Here is a 13,753-nt window from a genome sequence, read left to right as displayed (position 1 = left end):
GTGCAGCCTCACCAATGACTTGTCTGTACATTCTCCCTGTGACCTGGGAACTCCAGTTCCCTCCCACATCCCAAAGATGGTCGGTAGGTTTATTGTAACTTGTCTCCACTGGGTATCAGAATCAGAATCAGATTTATTATCAATGATGTATGTCGTGAAACTTGTTGTTTTGCGGCAGCAGTACAGTGCACGACATAAAAATTACTCTACATTACAAAAATAAATAAATAGTGCAAAAGAGGACTAACGAGGTAGTGTTCATGGACTGTTCAGAAATCTGATGGCGGAGGGGAAGAAGCTGTTCCTGGATCGTTGAGTGTGGGTCTTCAGGCTCCTGTACCTCCTCCCCGATGGTAGTAACGAGAAGAGGGCATGTCCCGAATGGTGAGGGCCCTTAGTGATGGACGCCGCCTTCTTGAGGCACCGCCTCTTGAAGATGTCCTCAATGGCGGGGAGGGTTGTGCCCGTGATGCTGGCTGAGTCTACAACCCTCTGCAGCCTCTTGCGATCCTGCGCATTGGAGCTTCCACACCAAGCTGTGATGCAACCAGTCAGGATGCTCTCCACCGCACATCTGTAGAAATTTGCAAGAGTTTTTGGTGACATACCAAATTTCCTCAAACTCCTAATGAAGTAGAGCCATTGGCGTGCCTTCTTCATGATTGCATCATGATTGCATCAATGTGTTGGGCCCAAGATAGATCCTCTGAGATGTTGACGCCCAGGAACTTGAAGCGGCTCACCCTTTCCCGACTTCCCCTTCCAGAAGTCCACAATCAGTTCCTTGGTCTTGCTGACACTGAGTGCGAGGTTGTAGTTGTGATACCACTCAACCAGCCGATCTATCTCACTCCTGTACACTTTCTCATCGCCATTTGAGATTCTACCAAGAACAACGGTGTCATCGGCAAATTTATAGATGCCATTTGAGCTGTGCCCAGCCACAGAGTTGTCAGTGTAGAGAGAGTAGAGCAGTGGGCCAAGCACGCATCCTTGAGGTGCACCTGTGTCGATTGTCAGCGAGGAGGAGATGTTACTACCGATCCGCACTGACTGTGGTCTCCCGATGAGGAAGTCGAGGATCCAGTTGCAGAGGGAGGTACAGAGGCCCAGGTTTTGAAGCTTGTTGATTAGTACTGAGGGGATGATGGTGTTGATGGGTATTTGTCTAGCGGAAGAATGGGAGGGGTGAGAGAGAGAGAGTAGGCGACAGGGAAATAAGAGGATGAAAAGGAATTGATGGGAATGTTCTGAGAGCAGGTATAGACTTGATGGGCCAAATGGCTTCCATGTTGTATGAAAACATGAATGTTAATGATATTGTACCCAGAGACACAAAGTTGATCCACACACAGTAATGTCAGCGATGGTACCCATGACTCTTTGTGCTCCAGAAACCACCCTATGGATTTCCCTTAGGTGTATTTCAGCCCATCGCGATCAAGGATGACTTGCTTCCAGTTCCGTTCGGTGACTGATGACAGAGACAGGTTCTGCCACAGAGGGAGCTGCTTGACAAGGTGGGTGGATGGACAGGGAGGTGGTGTTTCTCCTTCTGTAAGGATTTCCAATGAACGAGACCTGAGCAGGCACAGTAGTGCAGCGGTTAGCGTAACACTTTACTGCGCCAGCGACCCGGGTTCGATTCCCGCCGCTGTCCTGTAAGGAGTTTGTACGTTCTCCCCGTGTCTGCGTGGTTTTATCCGGGTGCTCCGGTTTCCTCCCACATTCCAAAGACCGTACGGGTTAGGAAGTTGTGGGCGTGCTGTGTTGGCGCCGGAAGCGTGGCGACACTTGCGGGCTGCCCCAGAACACTCTACACAAAGATGCATTTCACTGTGTGTTTCGATGTACTGTACATGTGACTAATAAAGATATCTTATCTTATCTTATCTTGAGGTTTGGAATTGGTATTGGTATTGGTTTATTATTGTCACTTGAACTGAGGCACAGTGAAAAACTTGTCTTGCATTTCGTTTATACAGATCAATTCACTACACGGAGCATTGAGGCAGCACAAGGTAAAACAATAACAGAATGCAAAGTGTCACAGCTACAGAGAAAGCGCAGTGCAGGCAGACAATAAGATGCAAGGCCATGACAAGGTAGATCATGAGGTCAAGAGTCCATCTTATTGTACTAGGGGACCGTTCAATAGTCTTATAACAGCAGGATAGAAGCTGTCCTTCAGCCTGGTGGTACGTGCTCTCAGGCTTTTGTATCTTCTGCCCGATGGGAGGGGGGAGAAGAGCTTAAAGGGACCCTGCGTGCTCCTTCACCATTTTGTCAGGTCACAGAGAAACAGGCCCTTCGGCCCACTGAGTCCGTGCCGTCCATCAACCACCCATTTACACCGATCCCGTTTCATTCTCCCCACATTCTCATCAACTCCCCCTCCCCCCCAGATTCTACACCCTCACCCACACACTAGGCAGACAATTCACAGCGGACGATTAACCCACCGACCCCGCACATCGTTGGGATGTGGGAGGAAACCGGAGCACCTGGTGGGTGGGGGGGGAGCCCACGCGGTCACAGGGAGAACGTGCAAACTCCACACACAGAGGCAGCGCCAGAGGTCAGGATCGAACCCAGGTCTCTGGCGCTGTAAGGCAGTTGCTCTACCCGCTATGTTGCCCAGGTTTCGATGGAGATGTTAGGCTTCGAAACATCCTTGAATCATTGCTTCCGTCCTTCGGTATATGCTTACTACAACAGAACATGGAATAGTGTCCGATGCAGGATGTACAAGCGATGTGGCCCACTCATCACTGCTTCTTCACCATCCCAACTGCTTCTTGCTGGTGCTCCCTGGTTAATGGTTCAGGACATTTCCCATCTATTCCATATTTCCATAGAAAGAGGATATTGATCTCATTGAGTCTCAGAGCAATCCCAACCCCTCACTAATTTTTCCCTGTAACCTATTCTCCCCACATTCCCGCCAACTCCCCCAGATTCTACCCCTCACCTGTACATTGGGGGCAATGGCAAATTAACCCACCAACCCCGCAGGTCTTTGGGATGTGGGAGGGAACCGAGGGCACCCGGGGGAAACTCAACGCGGTTACAGGGAGAATGTGCAAACTCCACACACACACACACACACACGCACGCACGCACGCACGCACGCACGCACGCATGCACACACACACAGAGGAGCCTGAGGGCACGTACCACCAGACTTAAGGACAGCTTCTGCCCCACTGTGATAAGACTATTGAACGGTTCCCTTATACGATGAGATGGACTCTGACCTCATGATCTACCTTGTTGTGACCTTGCACCTTATTGCACTGCACTTTCTCTGTAGCTGTGACACTTTACTCTGTACTGTTATTGTTTTTACCTGTACTACATCAATGCACTCTGTACTAACCCAATGTAACTGCACTGTGTAATGAATTGACCTGTACGATCGGTATGCAAGACAAGTTTTTCACTGTACCTCGGTACAAGTGACAATAATAAACCAATGCCAACACACACACACACACACACACACACACACACACACGTGCTCGCGCGCACACACACACGCACACACGTACACGCACACACACACACACACACACACGCGCACACACACACACACACACACGCGCGCGCACACACACACACACACAGAGCACCGGAGGTCAGGATCAAACCCAGGTCTCTGGAGCTCTGAGGTAGCGGCTCTGCCCGCTGTGCCACCTGTCACAGCAAGGAAACAGAATCTGTCCCCATCATCAGTCACCAGACTGAACTGGGAGCCACTCAACCTTGTCCCCACTGGGCTGAGATGCACCTAAAGGAAATCTATAGGGTGGTTTCTGGAGCACAAAGAATCATGGGTACCATCGCTGTCATGTGAAATCGACATCAGTGGTGAAAATCTGGACACTGTTACCAGGGCTGACAGAAGGTTTGATGTGAAAATTGGTAGAACCTTGATTATCTTGGGAAACCTGCCTCATTTCGGAGGAATAGGCTGAAGAGACAGGCAGGAAAACAAAGTGCTCCAGCATCTCTACTTTCTTGGAAGTTTATGGAAATTTGGCACATCATTGAAGACTCTGACAAACCTCTACAGATGTACAGTGAAAAGCATTCTGACCGGTTGCATCGTGGCCTGGCATGGGGACTCCAACGCGCAGGAACGCAAGAGGCTGCAGAGACCGGCAGGACTCAGCCAGTTCCATCGCGGGTACGGCTCTCCCCACCGTTGAGGACACCTACAAAAGGCGACGGCTCCGGAAGGCGACATCCATCATCAGGGACCTCCACCATCAGGGCCGTGCCGGCTTCTCGATGCTGCCATCAGGCAGGAGGTACAGGAGCCTGAAGACCCCACACCTCAAGGTTCAACAACAGCTTTTTCCCCACTGCCGTCAGGTTCTTGAACCCACCTGAGAAACCCCAACACTGCCTCGAACTGTATTTGCTTCTCTCTCTCTCTCTCTCTCTCTCGTGCGCTAATGTCGTTATGTTTATTTTGTTTTTTTTTGCATGTTATGCATAATTTATCTTGTTATCTTATGTTTGTCCTCGTCTTGTAATGTTCATTTTCAAAGCTAGTTTTCATTGGCATTTATACCCAGTGTATGTGTGCCCATGACAACAAGAAACTTGAACTTGGACTGCAATTGTTTGAAATCTGAATTAAAAACAGACGCTGCTCAAAGTTCTCTGCAGCTTTTGCGAAGGGGGAAGCGAAGATAATCTTTGCACCCTCCAATTGAACTTTTCCCGCACAGGTGCTGCTCGATCTGCTGTTTCCAGAATTTAGACTCATGACTCTGACCTCACGATCTACCTTGTTGTGACCTTGCACCTTATTGCACTGCACTTTCTCTGTAGCTGTGACACTTTACTCTGTACTGTTATTGTTTTTACCTGTAATACCTCAATGCACTCTGTACTAAACCAATGTAACTGCACTGTGTAATGAATTGATCTGTACGATCGGTATGCAAGACAAGTTTTTCACTGTACCTCAGTACAAGTGACAATAATAAACCAATACCGATACCAGAAGCAGATCCTTTGGCCCACCTTGTGCTGACCCTCAAGCATCCACCTGCAGTAATCCTACACTAATCCCATTTTGTCCCCCACATTCCCATCAACACCTCCCAGATTTTACCCCTCACCCACATACGAGGGGGGCAATTTACAGTGGCCAATTAACATACCAGCCCGTACGTTGTTGCGATGTGGGAGGAAACCGGAGCACCCGGGTTGGGGGGGGGGGGAAACCCACCCGGTCACAGGGAGAACGTGCAAACTCCACACACAGATGGCGACGGAGGTCAGAGTCGAACCTGGGTCAATGGAGCTGTGAGGCAGCAACACTACCCGCTGCGCCACAGAGACCACCCTGTTTAGTTCTGAAAGCAGGGAAGTCAAGTCGAGGACCCGGATGGTGGGGATCCTGGTCATGTGCTTGTCGTGTGCACAAATACGGTGAGGTACAGGAACAATGAAAAACTTGCTTGCAGCAGCATCACGGCACGTAGACAACACGCAAAACATAAGTTAGAGATAAATTATACAAGACAGTGAAGAAAAAATGATATTAATGCAAAAACGCAATCAGAGACGAGTCCATGGCAGTGTAAGAGGTGGTCCATATGTCCCGTTGCTGAGGGAGGGTTAGGGTTGTGCAGGTCGGTTCAAGAACCTGATGGTTGAAGGGAAGTAGCTGTTCCTGAACCTGGTGGTGTGGGGATTCAGGCTTCTGTACCTCCTGTCTGATGGGAGCTGCGAGAAGATGGCACGGCCCGGATGATGGGGATCCTTGGTGACAGATGCCGCCTTCTTGAGGCAGCGCCTCCTGTAGATGCCGTCAGTGGTGGGGAGGGCTGTCTCTGCCTCCAGCAACACCTCAGGACGTGGGTTCCAGATTCCAACCACCATCTGGGTGAAAGAGCTCCCCCTCAGATCCCTCCTAAACCTCCCACCTCTCACCTTATACCAATGCTCTCTTGTTTTGGACACCTCCACCATGGGAAAAAAATGATTCTTACAATCTACCCTATCCATGAGAGGTTGGACAAACTCAGGTTGTTTTCTCTGGAGCAGTGGAGGCTGAGGGGAAACCTGATAGAGGTTTATCAAATTATGAGAGGCATAGATAGAGTAGAAAGCCAGTATCTTTCTCCCAGGGTCGAAATGTCTAATACCAGAGGGCGTGCATTTAAGGTGAGAGGGGGTAAGTTCGAAGGAGATGTGCGGGGCAAGTTTTTTTACACCGACAGTGGTGGGTGCCTGGAATGCGCAGCCAGGGGTGGGGGTGGAGGCAGATACGATAGAGGGGTTTAAGAGGCTCTTAGACAGGCACGTGAATGTGCAGAGAATGGAGGGAGATGGACCGTGTGCAGGCAGAAGGGATTAGTGTAATTAGGTATCGTTAGCTTAATTAATTCAGCACAACATGGTGGGCCGAAGGGCCTGTTTCTGTGCTGTACTGTTCCATGTTCTATGTTCTACACCTGATAATGTTGTATCAGGTCACCCCTGAAGCCTCCTACACCCCAGGGAAAACAGACCCAGCCTGTCCAATCTCTCCTCATAATGGAAATGTTCCATCCCAGGCAACGTCCTGCTGAACCTCGTCTGCACCCTCTCCATCGCAATCACATCCCCTCTACGGTGTGCTGACCGGAACTGTGCACCATACATCTGGTTCAGTGGGTGGGCTGTCCACCAGGTGAGTTTGTACATTGTGAGTGTTTTTATAAGGGATCACCAGGAAACTAGCCTTCCCCCCCTTACCTCTTGTCTTTACCTCTCGTTGTCTTGGTGAAGCAGCCAGCATAATCAAAGACCCCACCCACCCGGATCATTCTCTCTTCTCTCCTCTTCCATCAGGTAGAAAATACAGGATCCTGAGGGCACGTACCACCAGCTGCTACCCCACTGTGATAAGCCTATTGAACGGTTCCCTTATACGACGAGATGGACTCTGACCTCACGACCTTGTGACCTTGCACCTTATTGTCTACTTGCACTGAACTTTCTCTGTAGCTGTGAGACTTTACTCTGTACTGTTATTGTTTTTACCTGTACTACCTCAATGCACTCTGTACTAACTCAATGTAGTACAGTGATTGACCTGTACGACCAGTATATAAGACAAGTTTTTCAATGTACCTCAGTACAAGTGACAATAATAAACCAATACTAATACCAAATCCAGGAGGGACGGAGCAGATTCCAAACATCTCCTTGACCCAGTCTCCAATATTGGACATAAGTTGCAGATCTAAGACAAGGCTGAGAGACAGCACAAGAACATGGTACCCAATCACAATGATACCTCGTCTATAAGTGTTCCAACAAGGATGTCACCTTCTTGAGGCAGCGCCTCGTGTAGACGCTGTCAGTGGTGGGGAGGGCTGTGCCCGTGGTGGGGAGGGCTGTGCCCGTGATGGACCGGGCTGTGTCCACTACTCTCTGCAGCTTCTTGTGTTCCTATGCATTGAAATTCCTGTATGATAAAAATCAGTCTCCCAGACCTGTGTCTTTTCCCCATGGTTATGAAAACTGGTTCATATAATCCAAGTAGAAGCTGAAAAGAACCGTCTTTAATGTCACTAAAAAATCCTTGGAGTTACCTGGGATCACCATCAATTAAAGAACGAGATTACGCCGGATGTTTTCACCTGCTGGCTTGGACGCACCTTGTCTGCCAATGTCTGCACCCTTTTGCCTCTGACCAGGTCAAGCAACGTCTAAGCAAATCCAGCATTCTTACTTCCTCAGGAGGCTAAGGACATCGGGCATGTCCCCGATGACTCTTACCAATTTTTAACAGATGCACCATAGAAAGCATCCTATCCGGATGCATCACGGCTTGGTACGGCAACTGCTCTGAAAGAGACCACAAGAAATTGCAGAGAGTTGCGGACACAGCCCAGTTCATCACAGAAACCAGCCTCCCCTCCACTGACTCTGTCTACACTTACTGCTGCCTCGGGAAAGCAGCCGACATATTCGAGGGCCCTCCCACCCCGGTCATTCTCTCTTCCATGGGGCGGAAGATGCAAAAGCTTGAGAACACGTACCACCAGGCTCAAGGACGGCTTCTATCCCGCTGTTATCAGACTCTTGAACTGACCTCTCACACGCTGAAAGATGAACTCTTGATCTCCCAATCTACCTCACACCTTATTGTCTGCCTGCACTGCACTTTCTCTGTAACTGCAACACTATATTCTGCATTCTGTTTTCTTTTTACTACCTCGATGTAATTATGTGTGGAATGATCTGCCTGGATGGCATGAAAACAGAAGCTTTCGGTATCGCTGTATCTCGGTAAGTGTGACAATAATAAACCAATACCAAATGCCAATTCTGATTGACCATTGGAAGAACCCTATCCGTTATCGATCCAGTTAAAGCCAATGCAGACATGGCAGAGAATCACCAGAAAGTCCAGATTGAGGCCAGCAGCAGGAGGACCAGTTGCTCCATCTGTCTAGTGGAATAGTAGCCTTTATGCGAAGGTTTGACCCTCGAATGCTGGGATTACCTCTCCCATCTCCAGTGTGATTACACACTCATTCACCTTTCAACCTTTGAAACCTCTAGTTTTGGACCTATAGAAGCAGAAACATTTCCTTCCCCTTTTGTTACATCTCCTATGACACAGAAAGAGGCCGTTTAGCCCATTGAGTCCCGGTAGTGTAGCGGTTAGCGTAACGCTTTACGGCGCCAGAGACCCGGGTTCAATTCTGGTCGCCCCCAATACAGGAAGGATGTGGAGACTTTGGAGAGGGTGCAGAAGAGGTTCACCAGGATGCTGCCTGGATTAGAGGGCATGAACTATAAGGAGAGGTTGAACAGACTTGGGTTGTTTTCTCTGGCACGTCGGAGGCTGAGGGAAGACCTGATGGAAGTTTATAAAATTATGAGAGGCATAGATAGGGTAGGCAGTCAGAAAGTTTTCCCCAGGGTAGATATGTCAAGTACTAGAGGGCATGCATTTAAGGTGAGGGGGGAATGTCCGGGGCAAGGTTTTTTACACAGAGTGCGGTGGGTGCCTGGAACGGGCTGCCAGGGGAGGTGGTGGAGGCAGATGTGGTAGTGGCGTCTAAGAGGCTGTTAGACAGACACATGAATGTGCAGGGGGTGGAGGGATATGGATCACGTGCAGGCAGAAGAGATTTAGTTTAATTCAACATTGTGTCTGGCACAGACGTTGTGGGCCGAAGGGCCTGTTCCTGTGCTATGCTGTCTGATATTCTATGAGTCACATCGCATCCTTCTCCCAGTCGCGGTTCATCCTGGGCAGCTGCGTAACAGAGGACTCTGATTTACGGGCTGTTTCCGGGGACACGCACAGAGGCAGACATCAAGTGTGGCTGGAAGATCATCAACTTGGTGTAAGACGTACTGTGGTTTGCCTGAAACCTGCTGGTCTCCCAGTGTCAGGGAACGCTGCCGACCAGCACATTCCAGGATGCAGGAGTACATGCTGAGGGACGCACTGGAGCTCGGTGCAGCCCCCACAAAAGCTTTGTGGGGAAGGAGTGCCGTCCAGGGACCTTCTGCCCCTTGACATTGAGGGGCTGATTCCAGGGCAGAAGCCTCTCAAACACTTGAAGTTTGTATCGCCCCAGGACGCTGCATCAGTGACGATGGTGCTCTGTACATAGACTCAGAATCAGGTTTATTATCACTGATATACGTCGTGAAATTTGTTGTTTTTGCGACAGCAGTCCAGTGCACAACATAAAAATTATTAGGTGTTACAAAAAAAATACGTAGTGCAAAAGAGAAATAACGAGGTAGTGTTCATGGGTTCATGGACCGTTCAGAAATCTGATGGCGGAGGGGAAGAAGCTGTTCCTGAATCGTTCAGTGCGGGTCTTCAGGCTCCTGTACCTCCTCCCCGATGGTAGTAACGAGAAGAGGGCATGTCCCGGATGGTGAGGGTCCTCAGTGATGGATGCCGCCTTCTTGAGGCACCGTCTCTTGAAGACGTCCTCAATGGCGGGGGATGGTTGTGCCTGTGATGGAGCTGGCTGAGTCTACAACCCTCTGCAGCCTGTTGCGACCCTGCGCATTGGAGCCTCTGTACCAAGCGGTGATAAAACCAGAATGTGCTAACAATGCATTAACACTATTGATGTATAATAACACAAGGTATGTTAGTAGAGCCATGCACTTTGTTTTTTGGAGTTGTACATTTTTGTATTAATGAAGTTTATTTCTGAAATAAGAGAAAGTAATTCCTATAAGTCAATGTCATTGATTCAAAGATTCGTACAGCATAGACCCTTCAGCCCACCGTGACTATGCTAAAGAAATGAAGAACAGCAGATACCAGAATCTAGATGAAAGTCTCGATGATGCTGGAGGAACCCAGCAGGCCAGGCGGCACCCATGGAGAAAAGCAGGCGGTCAACGTGAGACCAAACGCGGACTAGGTGACCGTTTCGCAGAACACCTGCGCTCTGTCCGTAACCGCGATCTGCGTCTCCCCGTTGCTGGTCACTTCAACTCCCCCTCCCACTCCATCACAGATATGTCTGTCCTCGGCCCCCTCCACTGCCAGGAGAGTTCCAAGTGCAAAATGGAGGAACAGCACCTCACTTTCTGTCTTGGAACTTTGGTATTGGTATTGGTTTATTATTGTCACTTGTACCGAGGTACAGTGAAAAACTTGTCTTGCATACCGATCGTACAGGTCAATTCATTACACAGTGCAGTTACATTGAGTTAGTACAGAGTGCATTGAGGTAGTACAGGTAAAAACAATAACAGTACAGAGTAAAGTGTCACAGCTACAGAGAAAGTGCAGTGCAATAAGGTGCAAGGTCACAACAAGGTAGATCGTGAGATCATTGTCCATATACAATGAGATGGACTATACAATAAGGGTTCAATAGTCTTATCACTGTGGGGTAGAAGCTGTCAAGTCTGGTGGTACGTGCCCTCAGGCTCCTGTATCTTCTACCCGATGGAAGAGGAGATAAGAGAGAATGTCCCGGGTGGGTGGGGTCTTTGATTATGCTGACTGCTACACCAAGACAACGAGAGGTAAAGACAGAGACCAAGGAGGGGAGGCTGGTGTCCGTGATGCGCTGGGCGTGTCCACAACTCTCTTCAGCTTCTTGGGGTCTTGGGCAAAGCAGTTGCCGTACCAAGCCGTGATACATCCAGATAGGATGCTTTCTATGGTGCATCGGTAAAAGTTGGTGAGAGTCAAAGGGGACAAACCAAATTTCTTTAGCCTCCTGAGGAAGTAGAGGTACTGGTGAGCTTTCTTGGCCGTGGCATCTACATGATTTGACCAGGACAGGTTGTTGGTGATGTTCACTCCCAGGAACTTAAAGCTCTCAACCCTCTCGACCTCAGCACCATTGATGTAGACAGGTGCGTGTACACCGCCCCCTTTCCTGAAGTCAATGACCAGCTCTTTTGTTGACATTGAGGGAAAGATTGTTCTCATGACACCATTCCACTAAGCCCTCTATCTCCTTCCTGTACTCCGACTCATCGCTGTTTGAGATACAGCCTACAACGGTGGTATCATCTGCAAACTTGTAGATGGAGTTAGAGCAGAATCTGGCCACACAGTCGTGAGTGTATAGGGAGTGGAGTAGAGGGCTGAGGACGCAGCCTTGTGGGGCACCAGTGTTGAGAATAATCGTGCTGGAGGTATTGCTGCCTATCCTCACTGATTGCGGTCTGTTTGTCAGAAAGTCAAGGATCCAGTTGCAGAGGGAGGTGTTGAGTCCTAGGTCTCGGAGTTTGGTGACAAGCTTGCTTGGAATTATTGTATTGAAGGCAGAGCTGTAGTCAATAAACAATAGTCTAACGTATGTGTCTTTACTGTCCAGATGCTCCAGAGCTGAGTGTAGGGCTATCCTATATATTGGGCTTCCCCTTTTCCTATCTTCAGTCCTAAAGAAGGGTCCTGACCCGAAACGTTGACGACGGACGCTGCCTGGCCTGCTGAGTTCCTCCAGAGTCGGGTTTGTCGTGCCTATGCTATTACACCCATCTATACTAATCCTATTTACTTGCATTCGGTCCAACACCTGTATAATTGAAGTGGCTGCCTTGCCACTTATTAAATGTTGTGAGACTCACTGTGGGCCGAAGGGCCTGTTCCTGTGCTGTACTGTTCCATGTTCTATGTTCTACACCTGCTAATGTTGTATCAGGTCACCACTCAGCCTCCTACACCCCAGGGAAAACAGACCCAGCCTGTCCAATCTCTCCTCATAATGGAAATGTTCCATCCCAGGCAACGTCCTGCCGAACCTTGTCTGCACCCTCTCCATCGCAATCACATCCTCCCTATGGTGTGCTGACCGGAACTGTGCACCATACATCTGGTTCGGTGGGTGGGCTGTCCACCAGGTGAGTTGGTACATTGTGAGTGTTTTTATAAGGGATCACCAGGAAACCAGCCTCCCCTTCTTGGACTGTCTTTACCTCTCGCTGCCTTGGTGAAGCAGCCAGCATAATCAAAGACCCCACACACCCGGGTCATTCTCTCTTCTCTCCTCTTCCATCAGGTAGAAGATACAGGAGCCTGAGGGCACGTACCGCCAGGCTTAAGGACAGCTTCTACTCCATTGTGATGACTATTGAACGGTTCCCTTATGCAACGAGAAGGACTATGACCTCATGATCTACCTTGTTGTGACCTTGCACCTTATTGCACTGCACTTTCTCTGTAGTTGTGACACTTTACTCTGTACTGTTATTGTTTTTACCTGTACTACCTCAATGCACTCTGTACTGACTCAACGTAACTGCACTGTGTAATGAATTGACCTGTACGATTGGTATGCAAGACAAGTTTTTCACTGTACCTTGGTACAAGTGGTAATAATAAACCAATACCAATACCAATATATGAAAATAAGTGAATTTTATCTAATGTAAAATCCTGCATCAGGATTTTACATTAGGTGAAATTGTCAACAATTCCTTCCCCCCTCTGCCCCAACAGATGCTGCTCGACCTGCTGAGTGCCTCCAAGCATACTGTTCATTACTTGTTTTGGGAGCCTGGTATAGTGTACACAGAGGAGATTGTTGGCATTCTTGGAGCCTCGATGCTGGGAACATTCGCCTGGGACAGGACACTGACAATTGCATCTCCTTTTCTGCAAGGCAGGTTTGCAGGACTTTGAGCAAGATGCCTTTCTGGTATCAGTTTGCACAATTTATGTTTAATTTTTTTATTCCAAAATAAACTTTATTCATCATAAAAAACAATAAAACAGTGCAAACCTTTACATTCGTGTACTGATCCATCATTAGTGTTACCTTTTTATACGAAAAACACAGCACCGATGCCACTTGTGTGGCTCCCTGGGGGGCTACCCCAATCCCATATTTACAATATTTATGGGGCTTTCTCCCCTGACCCTGCCCCTCTCTCTCCAGTGGCAGAAGAACCCTAAACTGTAGTCCTTCCCCACCGAGCCCTTGCGTTGGCTGCACCCAGCTTCAGTGCGTCCGTCAGCACGTACTCCTGCAGCCTGGAATGTGCCAGTCGGTAGCATTCCCCTACGGACATCTCGCAGCGCTGGGAGACCAACAAGTTTCGGGCAGCCCAAAGGGCGTCTTTCACCGAGTTGATGACCCTCCAGCAGCAGTTGATGTCCGTCTCAGTGTGTGTCCCCAGGAACAGCCTGTAGATCAAAGAATCCTCTGTCACGCAGCTGCCGGGGATGAAACGTGACAAGGACCCTTGCATCTTTCGCCACACCCTCCTCGCAAACCCACAGCCCGCAAAGAGG

This window comes from Pristis pectinata, chromosome 37 (genome assembly GCF_009764475.1).
Source record: "Pristis pectinata isolate sPriPec2 chromosome 37, sPriPec2.1.pri, whole genome shotgun sequence".
Taxonomy (NCBI): Eukaryota; Metazoa; Chordata; class Chondrichthyes; order Rhinopristiformes; family Pristidae; genus Pristis; species Pristis pectinata.
This window is presented reverse-complemented; position numbering follows the sequence as displayed.